This window comes from Lepisosteus platostomus, unplaced genomic scaffold, assembly GCF_059453375.1.
Source record: "Lepisosteus platostomus isolate fLepPlt1 unplaced genomic scaffold, fLepPlt1.hap1 Scaffold_199_H1, whole genome shotgun sequence".
Lineage (NCBI taxonomy): Eukaryota > Metazoa > Chordata > Actinopteri > Semionotiformes > Lepisosteidae > Lepisosteus > Lepisosteus platostomus.
In genome coordinates this window covers 20,001-39,932 of record NW_028291580.1, presented here as the reverse complement: position 1 = coordinate 39,932, position 19,932 = coordinate 20,001, and the positions used below count along the sequence as shown (strand labels likewise).

General features: G+C 41.7%; 5 non-coding genes across 5 annotated transcripts; 1 reads left to right on the top strand and 4 right to left on the bottom strand.

Moving 5' to 3' along the window:
- Positions 1 to 9,839: 9,839 nt before the first annotated feature.
- On the bottom strand, positions 9,840 to 9,912 carry trnar-ucg (transfer RNA arginine (anticodon UCG)). Its single transcript has one exon. It is a non-coding gene; the product is annotated as a tRNA-Arg (tRNA).
- Positions 9,913 to 15,021: 5,109 nt separating this feature from the next.
- trnar-ucu (transfer RNA arginine (anticodon UCU)) lies at positions 15,022 to 15,094 on the bottom strand. Its single transcript has one exon. It is a non-coding gene; the product is annotated as a tRNA-Arg (tRNA).
- Positions 15,095 to 17,546: 2,452 nt separating this feature from the next.
- Positions 17,547 to 17,619, bottom strand: trnar-acg (transfer RNA arginine (anticodon ACG)). Its single transcript has one exon. It is a non-coding gene; the product is annotated as a tRNA-Arg (tRNA).
- Positions 17,620 to 18,782: 1,163 nt separating this feature from the next.
- Positions 18,783 to 18,856, bottom strand: trnat-ggu (transfer RNA threonine (anticodon GGU)). Its single transcript has one exon. It is a non-coding gene; the product is annotated as a tRNA-Thr (tRNA).
- A 379-nt stretch (positions 18,857 to 19,235) lies between these two features.
- trnat-ggu (transfer RNA threonine (anticodon GGU)) lies at positions 19,236 to 19,317 on the top strand. The gene has a single exon. It is a non-coding gene; the product is annotated as a tRNA-Thr (tRNA).
- The last annotated feature ends 615 nt before the right edge of the window (positions 19,318 to 19,932 follow it).

The window sequence follows — 19,932 nt, the reverse complement described above, 5'->3', positions numbered from 1 at the left end:
GCGTCTGCCGCACGTCTCCTTATGCCTGCGCGGCAAAGGCGAAGTGCCGCTTCTCCTTTCCTGGTACTATAAAAACGCTAAATCGCTTGGCCCCGCTGCCATGGAAATGAGTTCTTCAGATAACCACACATCTTGCGTTCGCACCTCTGGTGTTGTACTTATGCCTTTGAAAACCTAATGAATAAAACTGAAAGAACCGACACAATATATAGGTGCTCGTAAAGCACGCATTAAAGAACTGTTAACAGCAAGGGTTTCAGTGGGTTAACTGAGGAGAAGGCGTGATCGCTAATTGTTGACTTTTTATTTGGTGTTAGAAACACTCTTACTGTGCATGACGTGCAACAAATGTAGCCACAGAAATTGCATCACGCTTTCATGTATGCTATCGCAGACACCAACGTTGCCTAGATAGAAAACCGAAATAGCCGTGGGTTTGCTTGCTGGTCTGAAGGATCTCTCTTCGAATCTCTATCATTTGTCAATGGAAGTAAAAGGCGCTGCAATCTCATACGTTCAGAATCAAACTCGCAGCTGTTGTTCGACTTTATTTCTTGACTAATTACAACTTAGTGTCGCAAGAGCAGTTACATAAACTTGTCTGGTATATTTGAACACAAATGCCGTTCTTCAATTAAAACTAACAGTACATTGTCAGGGACATTCAGTTCTATACAAACAAGAGACAGACAAGAGAATATTTCTACCTTTCATGTGGACTACGTGTTGACTTACTGATCGGAATAATTGAAAAGTTCGGGTTCATAGCCGATGCAGTGCGTGCTAATTAGAACAAAAGCAACGCTGAGCTCTTAGCACCGTACTGAGCCCAGGTGATTTCCTAAAGCTGTCAGGTGCAGTTCATTTACATGAAGGAAATCTCTTACTGAGTACGATTACAATGCAGTAAGTAGCACAGACTACTTAGGGGAGTAGCCCGATGCGTTTAAAAACGACCCGAGCCAGGCAGGAGTCAAACTTACAATCTCCTGATTCGTAGTCAAACGCGTTATCTATTGCGCCACTGGCCGTCGTGTGACATTGCAGGACTGCAACCCGGTGAGCTCAGCACTGCAACTAGTAAACTATTACCCCCGGTCCATTCTTTTCCAAAAGTGAGAAACACCTGTTTTCTACATTTTGTCTGTTTTAAAACCATATTTCTTTAAACCAAACCAAGAGTTTGTCTTTTGCACTGATATTCTGATTCATTTCGATTTCAAAGAAAAAAAAACCTACCTTCCAAAGCATCATAAAATTCTCCCTTCTTCCAGACTCTACTTCTCTCTTTTAGTAGTACAGCAGACCTTTCCAGGTGAGCAGATCACAGAGTCCGAAATGAGCTTCCTCCATCAAGCAAAGTACCTGAACATGACTCTGTCTTCATAAAAGCGCCCCTGTAATAAAGAAATTGAATCTGAAATCAAGAGGGCAGTTACCTACTGAAATACAAGAAGTCATCAATTTTAACCTAGCAACACATTAAAGGCTGCATCTATACAAGTACGATTCTAGAAATGCTCACCAGATTACGTTTTAAGAAGGAACTGCGCCTCAGGTTCCGCCGAGATCTTAACTCGGATGGCAGGATTCAGAGTCCGGAGTGCGGACTGATGGCGCACGGAGGGTCCATATACTGTGGACTGTGGACTATATACTGTGTTATAGACTAGAAGCCTGCTTCATGGCTTAAATCCAAGCTAAGGAAACGAGTTAGAGGTCTGATGCAGAACTGCGAATTCAATGAACGGGAACACTACAGTACATTGCACTGTGTGTGTGAGGAAAGCTGCCCCCTTCTGTCCCTTGTCGACCAAACAGAGGACTGTAAAGGATACCGCCAAGAAACTTTAGGATGCTGGTTGGAATCCAGCTCCAAAGAAGCCCCTTTGGGTGTTATGTCATCAAAAAGTAAGAACAGCGAATCTCCCTTTGATCAAAAGCGCAACAGAACTGTTTTCCGTGGAGCAGGTTTCAGACCCGTAGACCTGTTTTATTCGTAGGGCAGGGCGCATTCCCAAACACGAATCTCCTGTTTTAGAAATGCTTTGGGCGGCGTGAAGTGAAAATAAGAAATGGGCTCCAGATGCACATGGAAGCAATCAAGTGTTTCATCCGAGCTGTTTCAAAGACTGCTCAAGAGCTTTCCTTTCACAGAGGCGCAACGATTAATGATGGGTGTGCACCCTTCAATGCGCCTTACGACTCTAGGGAGTGATTGAGACATACGTAGCGTGTGCTCATTTCCCTCTATTCCCCGTATTGCAGTGGTAGGATGACATAAATTCCTGCTTCGACACGTAACGGCATTATAATCAAGTGCAGGAGCTGAGGGCTTTAGTTTTGTTTCGTTTTCCATGGCGTTCGTAAGCGCGCAAATCAAAGGCAATTCCTGCGTCTAACAGGAATGTAAATGCTTTGGAAAGTGCAGTGTGGTGCAGCTTGTAAAATCCTTGTCCACATTTGTGGTTTGTTGATGTTTTTTCTGTCTGCCAAAGTTCCATTTTGACATCCGGACGGGGAGACTTTATCATTTGAACGTGAAGCCAGCCTTAAACCCTCTGAGGCATGTCTGTCTGCCGGCACGTATTTTGTCAAAGGTATTTATTTTTTTTTAACGGAGAGCGACTTTGAAAAAGTTTCCGCAGCCACCTCGCACTCTGTGTTAGATTATAGGAGGAATGCGGCGGGGGTGAGCTTGCTGTAGTCGTGGCCGTGTGTTTAAGGCGATGGACTTGAAATCCGTTGCGAACTCCCTGCACAGGTTTGAATCCTGCCGACTATGGCGTCTGCCACACGTATCCTTGTGCCTCCCCGGCAAAGGCGAAGTGCCGCTTCTCCATTCCTGGTACTATAAATACGCTGAATCACTTGGCCCTGCTGCCATGGAAATGAGTTCTTCAGATAACCACACATCTTACGTTCGCGCCTCTGGTGCTCTACTTATGCCTTTGAAAACCTAATGAATAAAGCTGAAAGAACTGACACATTATGTAGGTGTTCTTAAAGCACGCAGTAAAGAACTGTTAACAGCAAGGGTTTCAGTGGGTTAACTGAGGAGAAGGCGTGATCGCTAATTGTTGACTTTTTATTTGGTGTTAGAAACACTCTTACTGTGCATGACGTGCAACAAATGTAGCCACAGAAATTGCATCACGCTTTCATGTATGCTATTGCAGACACCAACGTTGCCTAGATAGAAAACCGAAATAGCCGTGGGTTTGCTTGCTGGTCTGAAGGATCTCTCTTCGAATTGCTATCATTTGTCAATGGAAGTAAAAGGCGCTGCACAGAGAGGACCACTGTCGTGAGGCCGGTTAGCTCAGTTGGTTAGAGCATGGTGCTAATAACGTCAAAGTCGTGGGTTCGAGCCCCTTACTGGCCAGGTCCTTTTCTCCTCTCTTACCAAAGCTGTTAGGTTCCTTTCCGTGGTGAGATGGGTTGTCATGCAACGCTGCCACATAGTGCCGACAGACAATTAAATGACAAAAATGAAGAGAGTTAAAGCAGCTGGAGAGGTTCTCTTACAACTTTTGAGCTGACACAGTTTTGGAAAATGTTTCCTTCACGCTGCACTGTACCATATAGGCAGCCAAGTGTCTCCAAAACAAAACAGAATTGACAGTCATATAATGTCCATTAACCCCGGTTTTAAACGCAGCATCATGTCTGCCATCATAAGAATATGAGTCCAATATTTTAGAATATAGTCAGAATGAATTCTAACCTTACCTGTGGTGTCTTTGATCCCTTTTGCTCAATGCATGGTGTACGTACTGCATACATGTGTCTTGAGAATGAGGAATGGGCCCCTGAGACAGTCATTTGCCTGTTTCACAAATGATCGTATATTACTAGAGATTCTGTTTGGGATTCAGATGTGCATTCAGACAGCAATCCCTTTCAAGAAATGATACGTTCTGGATGAGGTCAAAGGTGCTGGAACACTGTATTTAGGATGTGTTTGCAGTGATTGTGTGTCTCCTGCTTCAACGCAGTGATATATAGATGTGCTCCTGTAATTTATTGGTACAAGCCCAGGGCAGTAAGCAGTCTGAGGATTTATTTCCAGACGGCATAGAACAGTGAAGCAGTGAAGTAGTGCAACACACTGGATCATTATATTATTAGAATCTATTCTACTTAAATTATTACATTATACACAACTTGAGTTCATTTTAAAAATTAAAAAGTAATGAAAGGAATGCATTTTCATGAGAAAGATAATACCGATTTTTCATGTGATAATCTTCCTTATATCATGTCGTGCATCATTTGGACACTTTGTGGGCTTGAAATACAAAGAAAATCATGTTCTATGGTACAAGACAAATACAAAACTTAAGTTTTTATTTTAATTAGATTTGTTTATTAAGCATAAGCAATCATTTATTACATTAATATATGTGAAAATGACATTTTAGCACCATAATATTACATACAGGTCTCTAGCTTCAACACAGTGATATATGCTCAGTGATTTATTGGTACATGCCCAGGGCAATAATCAGAATTAGTATTTATTTCCATACGGGCTACAGGTAGTGTTGTGAAATACTTCAACACACTGGATCGCAGATTTAGACCCCCTGCACTCTTACTCCTTAAAAACCAAAGAAATGAAGATATGTAGCAATCACATTGTAACAGGGGTGACAGTGACTTAATGCTTATACTAGTGGACTTCAGGTACCTTTAGGGTACGGTGTTCCCTGAAGGGCTCTCAAACCCCGCATTTCAGATGCCTAGCTGTATCGCTGATGTGTTGCACCTCAGAATCACTTTTAAACCTTACCTCTGGTATCTTTAATCCCTATTGCTCAACGCATGGTGAAAGTATTGCATAAATGTGTCTGAAAATGAGCAATGGGCACCTGAGAAACTCATTTGCCTGTTTCACAAATGATCATATTTGACTAGAGATTCTGTTTGGGATTCAGTTGTGCATTCTGACAGCAATCTCTTTCAAAAAATGATTTTACCTTATCGCAGCTTTGCCCTTCTTGCCTCTTTGGACAATATCTCCATCTTGTGGTCGTTGTTGGTAATGTCTAGACAATATCTCCATCTTGTGGTCGTTGTTGGTAATGTTTTCTTATGCCCTTTTTTATTTCAATTCTCTATTAGTTGATTCTAGAATCTCTACAATAGAGTTGAAAACATCAGTTTTATAGCAGACAATATGACATTATTTATAGTCCAATTAGAAATTTATTACCCTGTTTTTAACATAATAACAAATTAAAATTGATTAAAACTAAGTTTGGAACACCAGGGAACATAAAAAATGATTTTTAGGAAAACCATGAGGTTCTCTGTGTCCGATGCCTGAAAGGGGAGAAAGCTAGAATCCTTTGATTTTTCAAAATTTGAAAATAAACATTATATAACAACAGCTTTCATTCCTAGGAGTGAAAAACAACCATTTTTGAAGACATATTAGTTTCTAAAACACTACAATAAAGTTAAAAACATCCATTTTATATCACATTATTTTTTGTGAAATAATTAAATTGGCTTATTTCTCTCGCATTAAATTGGCTACAAATGCAAGAATTCAACCAGATATTCTTGTAAAATGTATAGTGTTGCATTGCAGTTAGTTAATGTAGTTAGTCCATAGTCAGCAATCTAAACTTTATTGTTAAGCTTTAATGATTGATGTTGTACCAGTAACCTTTAGAAATACTATAGTACTTCACAAATGCTTTGTGTGTTTGGAAATCTTTTGAGTAAAAGCCTTATAAAAATAGGTTTAGTTTTTACAGGATAACACAAAGAAGTAGGATGGTATAATTCTTATAATTGCTTAGTGATTGTATTTGGAAGATTATGCACTAAACAGACTTCAGGGATGCCAGTGGATCATTGTGCTATTTGGAATTATTCCAAAAATCAAGTGACCTATTTGCTGAAGTATTTTTAGTATTATTTATTTAGTATTAATAAAGAATAGATTTATTAAAGTCATGCGATGTGCAAGCGGGATATGTAAAATAATTGAAAATAAAGTTTTTTATTATTGTTATAGAGAAACATGATCAGATTTTCCCTGGTTCAGAAAAAAGACGATTAAAATCTGTAATCTTTCCACTTGTATGTCATCAGACATTAACGAGTACAACCCCCCTCTCTGCCGGAGTGCTGGCTGTGACGAATTAAACCAATTTCACAGGTATTTTCAAAGTAGGAAGTACAGTGTTAACTAGTAGATGGCCTCCTCAATGAAATCGCTTCAACATGCTAATGCGTTGGTGTAACAGTCCGGGCGTGGCAAGCTTCCAATGTCAACTCGACTCGATTGGAAGACAATGAACGTATTTTAGCCCTAAATGAATTAATAGCAAACATGGTTTACATAAAAGACATTTTTCCAAGAAAGTTCATAATAATACGATCTATAGTTGAAATCTGAGCCTAAATATAAAGAAAAAAACATTTTCAGAGAGCAATCACGCTGTGTTTATGTAGAAAAAGCGATTAGGTTTATGAGCAATCTAATTACCTATTCGCTTAAAACGCTATATAAAATAAAGTTTATTTAAAGATGAATGATAAGTGTCGCAGTTTAAATAATTTTCATAGTAGGGCTAGGATAGATTCCAAGTGCATTTTTGCAATTTACGTTGCATTGTCCAATGTGATGTTGTAATACAGTTTAGAATACAGTAAGTCTAAACTGTATCAGCTTTATTTATGGGTTGCAATTTAGAAAAAGTCAAAAACCGCACTCAAAATGCAATTTAGAGCTTTCTGGCAAGAGGAGACACCCAAATTATAATGTAACATGCCACTGTTTGTGCATGAACAAAGTTATACTGCAATTTTCCTTAGATACGCGATTAAAAAAAATATTTTTTTTGAATCCCCGGCCGAACACATTCCATAAGAATCAGCGCTTTTATACAGTATATCGCCTTTAAACACATATATTTAAACACGCGTTTACGATTTAAATCAAAACGCAATTCAAATCAATATAAATGTTTATTTTGTAACGCATAGGTGACTATTCATTGTTATTAAAAAGACGTAAATTCGATCATGTTGTGATATTTAGAAATATAAATTTGTTTTGATGCGAGTGAGGTTTTATTTAATCTCTGACCAAGGGAAATGTTTCATTTTTTCAAAGAAATGTTTGTTAAAAATTAAAGTCATAGTTCCATGAGATTCAACCACAGACCATGTGACATAGGAGTCAGGAACCTAACCCACAGCACCACCAGCGCAGACACATGCTGAGGGCTGAAAAAGCACTACAGAAACATTATCGACTATAAAATAATGTAATTAGGCACAGAATAAGTTTACAGCACAGTACAATAATAAATGCTGACCATGACTTTAGAAGCATAAATTACCTTACACTCAATTTAAACACAAGCTGTCTTTAGCCCTCTAAGCTGGTTCATACAGAAATGTAGAGAACCAGGCTCAGAAAAACACAGCTTCATTAGCGAATACATATGCAGAACAACTAGAGAAGATGTTTTACAGAGGATGGATTTTTAGAAACATCCCATCAGTGACATCACTGAAGTCAACTCCTAGGTAACTGTCGTGTGGATAGTTTCACAAGAATCAGACAAAGGTTTAAGCATCGCTTATTTTAGATAAAACTGCAAAAAAACAACAACAACCCATAATGTACTTCTTTGCGGCTCTGTTTGCCCAAATCATATATTCACAACGTGAAATTAGAAAATAATATTACGTAACCAAAAACCGCAATATGGAAACAGAACCTGTGTAATTGTTGACAGATGATGTACTCGTAACATTTTTACAAGACGAACTACAACATTTAAAAAATGACTTGTATGTACTTGATATCTCTAATCAATCCACTGCACTGCATTAAAACAAAACGAAAACTAAAACGCCCTGGGCATACCGTTTCGCGCTTCTTATCAGTTGCTCAAAAGCAATTTGACCGTATGAAATGCATAATATAAACCTAGAAACATATACGTGAGGAGTATTTACGTAGTATCGGTGTCAAGACATACCTCTCAAATACTGTAAATCAAGTTAAAAATATCTCAAGACCGATTCTGGTCATAATGAAACCATGTTTCGTGTATGTTTTCTTTAAAGTACCGAGACCAGCCATATACTGTATGTTTATGTTCCAAAATTAATATCGTTTATGGCCTTCACACGTGTTCCAGTATGCTCCTATTCTTTTTATGCTCAGGCACTAAGATTTCCCTTCAGTGGTAAAATTCCATATAAATATTCAATACTTAAACGGGCACAGTTAAGACATTAAATATACATATACATATACATATACAAACTGTATACAGTACAGTTTGCATACGGTAATATGTTTATGTTCCTAAATCAACCTCTTTTATGAGCATGTGAAAGGCATGGTGAATCGATTCTCAAAAATTACTGTACTTTGCATGATTGGAAAAAAATGCGTGATTGCGAAATGCTGTGGTGTTACTTTTACAAAGACGGGCAATGAAAAAAATAATGTGGACCAGGGCAATACTTTGAGTTTACAGCTTGTCCAAGTTCATTTATTATTAATACTATTAGTAATATCTTCATTAAAGACTTTGATGGCTACAGCTCAAACATGAGAAGTTGAGCTTTATTAGCTCCACCTTGCGGAAATTCCGGATACTATTATTTTGCTAGCGGTATTTACCGGTAACTCGCGGTATTTACCGGTAACTTGTGGTAGACTGCGTACAGCGTACGCCCGCGCATTTTGAATGGCTGCATCTGTAGCAATCATATTGTAGCAGACACTCAATTGCCTGTTTCACAAATGATCATATTTTACTAGAGATTCTGTTTGGGATACGGATGTGCATTCTGACAGCAATCTCTTACAAAAAATGATTTTACCTTATCGCGGCTTTGCCCTTCTTGCCTCTTTGGACAATATCTCCATCTTGTGGTCGTTGTTGGTAATGTCTTCTTATAGATAGATACTTTATTGATCCCGTGAGGGAAATTGCAGTGCAACAGCAGCTTAACACACACAACACAGCCACAGTGTAACAATTATATAATAATAGTACAATACTGTATATATACTGTATATATATATGAAACAGAAATAGAAACAGAAACAGGAATCGCTTACTACCTGGAGAATCTCTGTAGGAATATCTAGCATTTATCAATGGAAATAAAAGCTGCTTTAATACAGTGCATGTTCAAACTCAAACCCTCAGCTGCTGTTCTTGTTTGTTTTGGGACAAATTGCAACTGAGCATCGCATGAGCCGTTACGTACCCTTATCTGTTAGGGAATTTCAAGGGAGGAGTTAGGTCAGAATGGGTAGGCTGCAAAACAACAAGTAAAGATTTATTCCGAGATGAAACGTTGTGGCGGTTTTCTTATCTTTTCAACATGGACTAAACTTTTACGTGTTCCTTATATGCTATATATGTATATATTAGCACCAATGTCGTTCTTAAAAACTAACATGACATTGTCAGGGACATTCACCTATATACAAAGACGAGACAGACAAAGTAATAATTCTATATTAACGTGGCCTACATATTGACGCAATGATCGAACTAAGTGACGTGTTCTGATTCAGATCCCCTGCAGTTCATGCCAATTAGAACAATAGCAATGCTGAGTCCTCCCCACCCTACTGAGCACAAATTCAGCTGCTCTCCAGTTCTGTTCTGCATGTTTTTTCATTGCAATTGAGCTCGGAACTGGAGATGATCTCCATACAGTTCTGTGTTAACTAGCCCGCACTTGCGTGCTAATTTACGGGTTGTGGCAGATGCTTTTCTATAGTTCATATACATGACGGCAACCTGTTACCGAGGAACCTGAGAGGTTTAAAAGCCTCACGAACCAGGCAGGACTCGAACCTACAATCTTCTGATCCGAAGTCAGACGCGTAATCCATTACGCCACTGGCCCATAAAACATGTGTTTGCATTCCACCACAGAGAGCTCTACACTGCTACCAGTAGTACACTTCCCCATCTAAATTTTCACAGCAAGAAACTTGTGTTTCCTACTATTTTTATCAGGTTTAAAATATCATCTCCTTAAAACAGAAAAAGTGTTGGTGTGTCGCGCTGAAATTCTGATTGATTTTGAATTCAAAGAAAAAAGGTTTTCTTCCAAAACACCGTGAAATTGTCACATCTTGCAGACAATAGGTGTATTCCATGTTGAAAAGAGAAGAAAGAAAACCATGGAGCCTTTTACAGGTGTGAGGCTTCTTCGGGTGTGAGAAGACCTCACGGCCGAAACGCTGTGTTTCCGTTCTTCTCTTTTCAGCATGCAATAAACCTATTACTTGTTCCTTTGCAGCCGAGGCATGCTGACGTAGCTACCCAGCTGAACATCTTGCAGACTCTACAGTACTTCTCTCCTGTAGAAGTAAAGCAGGGCTTGCTGGGTGAGCTTTTGCTCCGGTAAATTAGGTCACGTGTCATGTTAAATCACTTCTTCTAAACACAACATTTGCTGGTGCTAGCTTTCCCCATGAAAAGAGACATTTCCCTTACAGTACATGACATATCGTTTTTATTCTATCAATAAGTATAGAAATAAAACAAAAGAAAAAATGTTGTCGCCAAAGAATGCACAGCTCTGTCGCCTTGGGGAGGTGTCAAGGGCATTGAGCTCCTTGGACATGAGAAGTGCCCGATAAATGCCATTTCTCATCATTTCTCTTGGCGTCAGTTCTGCTATTAAATGGGACGGAGGCAACGGGCTCAGAGAGCAGATTAAGTGCACACCGAACGCAGATGTGTCCAAGTGTCTGTAAAAGCACGGTGCTCTGCTGGCGCTGTTCCCTAGTGGCTTAAAGTGCCTGCCTAGTAAGCAGGCGATCCTGGGTCTGAATACCAGCGGTGCCTCTCTCCGTGTCTTGTTGTGCCGCATATCTCATTTCAGACAAACATGTACAGCTTGGTTCAGTTTAATGCAAGAATTCATTTCCTTTCTGGAATAACTTGTTTTTGAAGAAATCCATACAGCTTGTGAAAGATGAAATCCATTTCTTGGTTGTCAGTGGAAAAAGATTGCCGGCTGCAAGAAGTGCAAGTGATTGTTTTCTTTGACCATAAACCTGCAAATGTAGGGCGCACAAAAGACTGTCAGACTCTGTGGTGCTGAAAAGTTGGTGGTTCAAGCCCCTCCAGTATGCGTGTCTCAGTTTTTCCAATGTAAACATCATCACCATTGCTAAAGAAGATGGCGCAGAAGGCTCCACAGCCGAAACGTTGTGCTTCTTTTCTTCTCTTTTCAGCATGGAGTAAACCTTTGCTTTATCCTTTGCAGCCTAAGCATGCTGACGCAGCTACCTTTCTCTTAACACGCCTCAATCATTATTCACCAAAACGATCAGCAGAATAAGTCGCCTTTGTGGTGATGTCACTCCTCTGCTTCACAAATGTCCTTAGTGACGGGCCATTTCTTTCTGCCATTTTTCCGGAGCGGTTATTGATTGCTCCATCATTTCCCTCTTACTTTCCATCACTAGATTGAAAAAAAAAACAGAAACAGGCTGACAGGACGACAATCAAATTGCAAAAACTCATCAAAGCACTCGATAGAGTATTTGAATCCACAAGTAGCTACGAGCAACTTTGTCCTGGCTTGCATGAAAGTCGGAAAATGTCAAAAAGAAAAAGATGGTGGCTTTTTCATATTCGTTCTTTTATTTTTAGTTCGTTGCTTCTTCTGTCCATTGTCCTCCTGCCTGGCTCTTAACCTGTGACTGTTTGAACGCACACAGTAGACTTTCATGCAGGGGATTTGTCCTGAGCCTCTGTGAAAGACCCACCCACCCCCATAAATAACTGCTCTAGAAACACATGAATGCAAAACTAAACCACAGCTTAAAGAGGAGCTTGTCATGACCGCCAGGCAGTTAAGACCAACTCTTAAGCAATCTAAACAGCACCAGCAGCGGGTGATTATTAACAAACGCCGCCGCACGAGTTAACCCACCTGCACACACTCCACCGTGCGGTACGCAGTGCTATTTTTACCATCTTTACCTGCTTCCCGCTGGTATTGAGTCTACTCCTTGAGAGCTCTACCTGGCGTTTTTTCCATTACCTCGTTTATTCTGGATATTGGACTCCCCTTCTGCCTTTTCGACTTTGGACCTCGCCTCTCACCTCGGACTGTTTGCCACCAGTGTTCTCCCTGGATTACGACTTACCTTACGCCTCTTGACCAAGAAACAAAGCAAAGCAGAGCAAAACAAAATGAACAAACGAAAACCCTCACGTCCCGCACTTGCATATAACGCCATTACGTGCCCAAGCGGTATTTTACGTCATCCTAGCACTGCACCCCGGGGCGTACGGTATATGGGAACGAGCACACGGCACGAATCGTTTCGAATCACTCCCTACAGCTGTAAGGCACCTTGAAGCATGCACCCCCAACATTCTTCTTTGCGCATCTGTGAAAGGTAAACTCTTGAGCAAACTCTGAACCAGCTCTAAGGAAACTAATCCGATTAGACATTACTTTGACTCATCTTTTAAGGGACCCTTGTTAATTGGAGAAATCAATGATTTCGAATGAATTCTGTATGCGTTAAAAGACAGCTATACACAGAAAACATGCAGGACACTTCTCATGATGTTTCCCGAGCCGAAACACAGTGCGTTTTTCCAAGCCATCTGACAAAGCCCGCCCACTGAAAACTGCAGCAGATCGTGTAAAGACGTTCAACTTTGTAACTACTGCACGCACAGGAAGCAGAATAAATTCCTCTTTTCAAACTGTCAAAGGTTTGCTTTGCGAACACTGCAGGACATCGCACAATCTCTTTTGAACGGGGACAAACGATTTCTTATGGGGCACAGTAAGTACAGACGTTTAAAAAGCTCCACTCATGCCGACGATGCAGCATGAAGAAGCGCAACCTAACGTTTGCATTCCTAGCAAATTCCTTTTATTTTTTGATAAATAAAGACAGTCTTGTTTAACAAACAACACACACAACATTTTACATTGTCAATTCAATTCAAATCAATGTATTTCTATATAGCGCCTTTCACAACAAGGTTGTCCCAAGGCACTTAACAATGCAAGTTGTTAAGAGCCTTGTGTCTAATATGCCGCCTAGGTAACGTGCTGTCTCTTTGAGGCAAATGTTTAAATCCTCTGAGTTAAGTGCTGAAGTTATAGTAGTCCTATCAGTATTGTTGCCTCCGATCAACAGATCCTCAGTTTTCTCAGAGTTGAGTAACAAAAAGTTTTCACACATCCAAGTATTTCCTTCCTTAATGCATTTAACTAAACTGATAATAGAAGAGTTGTCGTTTGGTGTAAACAAAATGTTTATTTGAGTGTCATCAGCATATGAATGAAAGTTCATATTATTTTTTCATATTATCCTACCTATCAGCAGCATGTAGAGAGAGAGAACAATATTGGTCCCAGCACTGATCTTCTGGTACCCCAAATTGAACTGGTGACATTGATGAAGCAGTACAATTATTAGATATTTGAACATAATGAAAACGATGAGTAAAATGTGAAGTAAACCACTGAAGGACGGTTCCAGATAAGCCAACCTCAAACTCAAGCCTGTGTAACAAAACAGAGAGGTCAACCGTGTCAAAGGCAGCTCTAAGATCTAAAAGCACAAGCACTGTTGCATTCCCCGCATCAGTAGCTAAGAGAATATCATTTACGACTCTTGTTAATGCAGTTTCAGAAACCAGACTGAAATTTCTCAAGTATATTATTTGAATCCAGATACGATTGACGTTGGGCAACAACTATTCTCCCAAGACTTTTAGATTGAAATGGGACCTTTGAGACAGGCCTGTAGTTGTTAAGAACTTGTGGATCCAAATTTGACTTCTTAAGGAGCGGTCTAACAACCGCTACCTTAAATTGATCAGGTACAACGCCTGACGCAAGCGATGCATTCATCATACTAATTATAGGTCCTGCCAGTCCTTCGAGGGAATCTTTGACTAGCTGAGTGGGGATGGGATCTAGCGAACAGGTGGTTGACTTTGTCTTACGTCTGTGTCCATGAGTCCACCATAAGAAGAAATCTGAACAGGAGTGGTGATCATGCGAGGTCACCATGGAGGAAACCACTGCTCTCCCCCCAAAAAAAACCACCACTGCCCCTCTCAAGTTTGTTAAAGACCACATGGATGTTCCACAGCAACTCCTGGAACAATGTTCTGTGGACAGACGTGACAAAAGTTGAACTTGTTGGTAAATGTGCACAGCGTTATGTTTTGAGATAACAAAACACTGCATACCAACTCCAAAACCTCATCCCACCTGGGAAGCATGGCGGAGGCTGTACGGCTTGCAATCATCGAGGGACCGATGAATTCCAAGATGTATCAGGAAATTCTACAGCAGAATGTCAGGGTGTCTGCCTGTGATCTAAAACTTGAAAGACGCTGGGTCATGCAGCATTACAAAAACAAAGGATTACATCAACAACAGAGTGGCTGAAACAGAAGAAATTCCGTATTTTGGGATGGCCAAGTAAGAGTCCTGACCCCAATCCCATTGAAGTGCTGTGGCGTGATCTGAAGCAGGTCGTTCAGCGCAAGACATCCCAAAAATATACATGAACTGAAACAGTTTTGCATAGAGGAATAGGCCAAAATACCTCGTAACCGCTGCTCAGGTCTGACCAGCCGCTACAGAAAGTGGGGGTTGAGGTTTTTGTCATAAAGGAGGTTCCACTAGCTCCTTAATATAAGGGTTCACGTACTTTTTCCATCAATGACCTTGATTGTTTAAACCATTTGGTCAATAAAGAAACAGCAATGTCAAATGTTGGGCGTGTGTTGTTTGTGAAATCAGACTCTCTTTATTAATTATTATGACTTAGATAAAGATAAGATCACATGTTAGGAGCCATTCATGCAGAAATCCACATCATTCCGAAGGGCTGTTTACAAAAGTTTTTCTCCCAACTGTATGTGAGAGAAAAGCAGAGACGCTCACTGAGTAAGGTGGGGTTGCAGCTTTGCAAATCACAAGGACATTTGTACGCTCAAAATGGGACAGGAGCACCCCAGATGGGACTCGAACCCACAATCCCTGGCTTAGAAGGCCAGTGCCTTATCCATTAGGCCACTGGGACACACTGGGTTGGGTCGATCACGCTGATGAAGAGCCAGTTTTTTTTTTTCCTTTGCTTTTTCAAAGGGATCCCCAAAATTAGGAAAGTTAGGCAGCAGAAGGTTTACTGTGACCTGAGAAGGACCGGCATCCAATCACGGTGGTGCACACACACACGCTCTCACTCATCTGAGCTACACGGCTACCAAGATGATCTCAGGTGCGCCGAGCTGGTACGGAACATATTGAACTGATCGACGGCGAATTGTCTCTCAGACAGGCTTTTCACCTCTGAGCTCCCTGACTGACAGTAATCCGCTAGGTAGTGAAACAGTCAGCTGCTTCTAAGCCTTAAACAGCTGCATCTCGGCGCTTCCACAGAGAGATGATTTGAAAGCCAAACATCGCCCATTGGGAACACCTTACTATCACTAGTTTAAGAGACTCTTAAGGTCTTGCAGAGGTGCCTGTCTAATAGCATGCGCTTTGCAAGCTATAGGTGTTTGGACTAAGGCAGAATGCCTGTTAACAAAATGTTTTTCTAAAGGGGCCTCGCACTCTTTTCCAAGCAATGGTCACCATCCCCACCGAGTGTCACAATGTAGTCATGTCCTAGGACATCACCTGTTAGTCTCCATTTGTCTGCCACCAACACTTTAGGTTACGGGGTCACAACCGCACCCCGGAGACCAGAGGAGCCGTTGGCGTTCTGGCGGCGCAGATTGGGCTGAAGGTGGGGCGCTTGAATCTCGCTGTTGGAGGCCGTCTGAAACTGACCCAAGCCTTTCCCTTGAATTAAATGTAAATAAGAAATGAACCCCAGATGCACATGGAATCAATCACGTGTTTCCTTTGAGCCGTTTCAGAGACTGCTCCAGAGTTTACCTTGCACAGATGCGCAAAGATTAATGATGGGGGTGCACGCTTCCAGGCGTCTTACTACTATAGGGAGTGATTGAGACAATTCGTAGCTTGTGCTCATTTCCCTCTATTCCCCGTGTTACAGTGGTAGGATGACGTAAATTCCTGCTTCGACACGTAACGGGACTATAATCAAGTGCAGGAGCTGAGGGCTTTAGTTTTGTTTCGTTTTCCATGGCGTTCGTAAGCGCGCAAATCAAAGGCAATTCCTGCGTCTAACACGAATGTAAATGCTTTTGAAAGTGCAGTGTGGTGCAGCTTGTAAAATCCTTGTCCACATTTTTGGTTTGTTGATGTTTTTTTCTGTCTGCCAAAGTTGCGTTTTGACATCCGGACTGGGGGACTTTATCATTTGAACGTGAAGCCAGCCTTAAACCCTCTGAGGCGTGTCTGTCTGCCGGCACGAATCTTGTGAAAGGTATTTTTTTTTAACGGAGAGCAACTTTAAAAAGGTTTCCGCAGCCACCTCGCAGTCCGTGTTTGATTATAGGAGGAATACGGCGGCGGCGAGTTCGCATTTGTCGTGCTCGAGTGGTTAAGGCGATGGGCTCGAAATGCGTTGGGGCTTCCCCGCGCAGGTTCGAAACCTGCCGACTCCGGCGTCTGCCGCACGTCGCCTTGTGCCTGCACGGCAGAGGCGAAGTGCCGCTTCTCCTTTCCTGGTACTATAACAACGCGAAATCGCTTGGACCCGCTGCCATTGAAATCAATTCTTCAGATAACCACACATTTTGCGTTCGCACCTCTGGTGCTCTACTTATACCTTTGAAAACCTAATGAATAAAGCTGAAAGAACCGACACGATATGTAGGTGCTGGTAAAGCACGCAGTAAAGAACTGTTAACAGCAAGGGTTTCAGTGGGTTAACTGAGGAGAAGGCGTGATCGCTAATTGTTGACTTTTTATTTGGTGTTAGAAACACTCTTACTGTGCATGACGTGCAACAAATGTAGCCACAGAAATTGCATCACGCTTTCATGTATGCTATTGCAGACACCAACGTTGCCTAGATAGAAAACCGAAATAGCCGTGGGTTTGCTTGCTGGTCTGAAGGATCTCTCTTCGAATCTCTATCATTTGTCAATGGAAGTAAAAGGCGCTGCAATCTCATACGTTCAGAATCAAACCCGCAGCTGTTGTTCGACTTTATTTCTTGACTAATTACAACTGAGTGTCGCATGAGCAGTTACATAAACTTGTCTGGTATATTTGAACACAAATGCCGTTCTTCAATTAAAACTAACAGAACATTGTCAGGGACATTCAGTTCTATACAAACAAGAGACAGACAAGAGAATATTTCTACCGTTCATGTGGACTACGTGTTGACTTACTGATCGGAATAATTGAAAGGTTCGGGCTCATAGCCGATGCAGTGCGTGCTAATTAGAACAGCAACGCTGAGCTCTCAGCACCGTACTGAGCCCAGGTGTTTTTCTAAAGCTGTCAGGTGCAGTTCATTTACATGAAGGAAATCTCTTACCGGGTACGATTACAATGCAGTAAGTAGCACAGACTACTTAGGGAGTAGCCAGATGCGTTTAAAAACGACCCGAGCCAGGCAGGAGTCGAACCTGCAATCTCCTGATCCGTAGTCAGACGCGTTATCCATTGCGCCACTGGCCCCGGTGTGACACTGCAGGACTGTAACCCAGTGAGATCAGCACTGCAACTAGTAAAATATTACCCCCGGTCCATTCTTTACCAAAAGTGAGAAAGACCTGTTTTCTACATTTTGTCTGTTTTAAAACCATATCTCAAACCAAACCAAGAGTCTGTCTTTTGCACTGATATTCTGATTCATTTCGATTTCAAAGAAAAAAAAAACATTATCTTCCAAAGCATCATAAAATTGTCCCTTCTTCCAGACTCTACTTCTCTCTTGTAGTAGTACAGCAGACCTTTCCAGGTGAGCAGATCACAGAGTCCGAAATGAGCTTCCTCCATCAAGAAAAGTACCTGAACATGACTCTGTCTTCATAAAAGCGCCCCTGTAATAAAGAAATTAAATCCGAAATCAAGAGGGCAGTTGCCTACTGAAGTTCAAGAAGTCATCAATTTTAACCTAGCAACACATTAAAGGCTGCATCTATACAAGTACGATTCTAGAAATGCTCACCAGATTACGTTTTAAGAAGGAACTGCGCCTCAGGTTCCGCCGAGATCTTAACTTGGATGGCAGGATTCAGAGTCCGGAGTGCGGACTGATGGCGCACGGAGGGTCCACATACTGTGGATCCCTCAGTTTTCTTCCGCGTGTTTAAACCGCCAGCGTGTGACTCCCCTGTCCCCGTGACCTCATTGCTCTGCTCTCGCCTCTGTGCAGCTGAGCCCGACTCATGGTAAAGTGGAAAAAAGTATGCCCTCAACGTGGGATTTACTCTGGATCGAGGATAGATGTCACTTTTTTATCATTGAACAGGATGTATGTGATGTGGCGACTAGGTTCAATTTTGTATCCTCTTTAAAAGATTAAGGACTGGGGTGAGCGTGATTTACCACCCTTTCAGCTAAGAACCCGACATGCGGACCGTTTAAGCTGCATAGACTCGGTTGTTTAACTCGTCTCCGTTAGCAGGGTTAAGGTTAAAGAAAAAAAACATTGCTGACTTCTTTTTTTTTTTGCCAGCCGCCAGCGCTGATTAGCAAGGTTTGTATTTCATGTTTTGCAAGTTGCATCCATTTTAAGAAAAACAAGTCGCGTTAAAGACAGGAAATGAATACTTGCAAGTCTAGCCGTAGGCGGTTGTCTGTAAGGACCAGTTCTGTTTGAGAAAACAGAACAAAGAAGGCACCGCTGGGATTTGAACCCAGGATCTCCTATTTACCAGGCAGGCGCTTTAACCAACTAAGCCCCGGCGCCCCAGGAGCATTATCCTTTTGCAGCCACTTGGACACACCACTCAGACACATCTGCATTCGGTGTGTGCTCCGCCTGCTCGCTGAGCAAGTTGCCACCTTTACATACAATAGCAATATCAACACCAAGAGAAAGGGTGACAAATGGCTTTTATCTGGAACTTTTGATGTCCAAGGAGCTCAATTTGCTTTCTGTGTACAACAGGGCCACTGAACTCCACACTGGCCACTGAACCACAGCAGTGGCTTGCTGGCTTGACATCTCCTAAGGAAAATGTTGAAATTGCATGTGGAACAGGAAAATGACCCTCGAGTACGAGGGAAAAAAAAGAAAAAGATCATCTGGAGCGCGCCAACCCATGTCCGGACAGCCCAGTTTCAGTGACAAGGTGGCTGAGTGGTTAAGGCGATGGACTGGTAATCCATTGTGCTCTGCAGACATGGGTTCGAATCCCATTCTCATCGCTCTCCATGTCTTACACGTTTGATGTTGGCCCTCCTGTTGTTTGCTCTGGTGCTAGAGCTGTACATTTTCTAGCGGTGGCTGAACATGGTATAGTGGGCCAAGGTCGGTATCGAGCAGTGACAGTAACAGTACTTACTGCGCCCCATAAGAAATCGTTTGTCCCTGTTCAAAAGAGATTGTGCGATGTCCTGCAGCGTTCGGAAAGCAAACCTTTGACAGTTTGAAAAGAGGAATTTATTCTGCTTCCCGTGCCTGCAGTAGTTACAAAGTTGAACGTCTTTACACGATCTGCTGCAGTTTTCAGTGGGTGGGCTTTGTCAAATGGCTTGAAAAAACGCACTGTTTCGGCTCGGGAAACATCATTCATGAGCAGTGTCCTGCATGTTTTCTGTGTATAGCTGTCTTTTAACGCATACAGAATTCATTCGAAATCATTGATTTCTCCAATTAACAATGGTCCCTTTTTGAACCTGCGAGAAGCATTCTTTCCATGTAACAGATTTACTCCGGGGAAAGGCAGCATGACATTGAGAGTAGCTCAAGCTTTCAGCACCCGTATCGGACTGCATGTATGCAGACACCGCTCAGAATCCCCTGTAAGATTCTCCTTCAAT